This window comes from Silene latifolia, chromosome 2 (assembly GCF_048544455.1).
Source record: "Silene latifolia isolate original U9 population chromosome 2, ASM4854445v1, whole genome shotgun sequence".
Taxonomy (NCBI): domain Eukaryota; kingdom Viridiplantae; phylum Streptophyta; class Magnoliopsida; order Caryophyllales; family Caryophyllaceae; genus Silene; species Silene latifolia.
In genome coordinates, this window is record NC_133527.1 from 169702534 (window position 1) to 169705316 (window position 2783).

Here is a 2783-nt window from a genome sequence, read left to right on the forward strand (position 1 = left end):
GAATATTAAAACAAGTTCAAAGCTAACTACGATGACAGTCGATGGCAAGTACAGAAGATCTGGTCGATGAAGTGTCGTCCTAATCCCAAACATATCAATCACCTAAAAAAATAATATTAAGAATGAATCAAAAGATTACAGATAATACAATGAAATGAACGCTGATAGTTGTCTACTTACTTGATCCATAACCCACTGACGCGGTCTAAGCATAGATAAAGCCGCTCGTGTGACTTCCATCCACTCAGTACACACCATAGCCTCGCTGTAGTAAGGCACATTAAGAAACATTACTAGAATTATCCAAATAAAAATAAAAATAAAAGTAAAGGGGCAAGGGAAAAGCACAAAAAAATAAAAGTAAAGGGGAAAAATACTTACTGTGTGACTGTATCTCTTCCTTTGCGGTGCCAAATAAAATTCACAAGGTCGTCTTCAAAATAAGGTAGACGCCGGTAGCCCCTGTCAAATATTAATAAGACAGCTTAAGATCTGTGATTCACAAATCAAGATCTTTGATTCACATAATAAGACCCACGATTCAGAAATTAAGAACAACAGATAAAACCAATAATAACATCTAAGATTCACAAAACATGATTAACAAGGGAATGGGTCATACATAGGCACACAATTCCACTCTTCTGCACTTCGTTCGACAGTAGCTTTCAACATGTTGTCACCGGAGGTCATAATTCGAAGGCATAACTTCAATGCATAGCGTTGATTGACTTACCTATAAATGCAAAACAAAAAGTCCTTATAATTATTCCAAAGTTCACAGAAGCGGCCCCTGTGTTTGAGAAAATTAACTCGTGTCCGACAAATCTAACTTTCGGGTTCACAAGGTTAAGTAAAGGTATCTTCTGAAGTTATAATTAAAGGACAGTCAGTTTTGTTCCCTTTGTAATGCTCCAACAGGTGAAACAAATAGACGCCGGTATCCATTCACCAGACTTCAAAATTGAAGGAGGGATAAATAACTCAGGCATCATGTCAGCCACTGCTGCGAATCTTGGTGAAACCGAGTTAATGAGCTTTGTCTTTCGCACGAGACACAACCTAAATTAGCACTTAATTATGTGGATGTGTTACATGCTTGTCAAACACTTTGATCGTGAATTCACGAAAAAAAGTAAATTCACAGCTTTGCATAACCAGAAATGGAGGAAAAGACGCACCGTAGGTTGCACATAATCAGAATAGTTAACATCTACTCCATTCATAGGGTGTATGACTGTCAATTTATTCCATCGAAGGTCGAAACAAAAGAAGAACGGTGGGCATGATGTAGACATGATTGGAGTGCAAATCTGAAAACAAGACAAGATGAAATGAAAAGAAGAACATAAAGATGAAAATAGGTTTCACAAAACATAATAACACCAAACCAAAACTTACTAATTGAACTGAAGAAACATCAATATTTTCCAGACAACCCGGGGGGAACTAACACCGTCATTGGAGTATGGAACAAATAAACGAACATGAGAATCCGGTGATTTCAACTTCTCATTACTGTTTAGGATCTCACACCAAATATTTACTGACTTGAGAACATACTCGATCACCTTGGGTATAATCCTCAACATGCTCCTTGTCAATCTCTCGAGTGTTACTTTGAAAAAGAATATCACCGCACTCAACAATCAAAACAATCGATTCGCAAAACAAGCCGTCAGATTCGCAAAACAGTCTATTGGATTCACAATATAAGCCCTACGATTTATAAATTGTCCGATTCACAAAATGAGACCTGAGATTTACAAAACAAGGTCATAGTCAAATACCTTTGTCCTCTTTGTTGAGCAAAGCCCGAAATCCAACAAAGTATTTTCTCCTCCCTATTAAAAGGAGTAATAACACGATGTTTCTTTGGAGATACGGAGATCGATAGGCAGCAGCTGGAATTATCTCTCTTCTAGGACGCACAATGGCAGGAGTATTGACATCAAGATTATTGACATCAACATGATCAGAAACTGATGGTACCGGGAATGTAGGAAATCTAGTTCCCTCATCCTCTTCCCTCTGACACTGATCTATTCTTTCCTCGCCTTTTATGCTTTCCTCACCTGGTCCCTCTTCTTCGCTTTTCGGCACGGACCGGTGGTTTCATCACCGACAAACAGTTTCCACGACGACGACGAATGTGCGGGTGAGTGACCAATGGTTTTTCAGGCAATTGCTCGATTCTTCCACACACGATTTCGGAGATGGTGGACGGACGATCGGAATCATTGGAGTATCGGTAAATCAATAACAATTGGGGTTTCGGCTAGTTCGATAACTGGTGTTGGTGTTGGTGTTTGGGACCGAGGATCAATAGAAGATCTGTCTTCTTGAAGACAAAAAATGATCGTCGTCGCTAGCAGACCTCCACCGTGGGCAATCTCTTTGGGGTTGGCAATCTTGGTTTACGACGTTTCCGAATGGGTTTGCTTGTCACTTTGGGATCTGGTGGACGAATCGGTACAAAAGTGTCATCCATAATTTCCAATGCCGCACATAAATCAGCGTCGGACCATCCACCAATCCTGTCCACATCGTCATTAACAACGTGCTCATTCTCCACAACATTCGCTGCAATGGATAATGTGTTTTCAACGATATTATTGACCACGTTGTCCAAATTAAGTTCACCGTCCTCATCCTTCTTAGCATCCTCATTATTACCCATCTCTATATTTTCCTCCTTATTCCCATCATCGGCATTTTCTTCATCCCCAACATTCTCATCAAACTCATCCTGTTGGGATGAAATATACCCGTCCGCAATACCA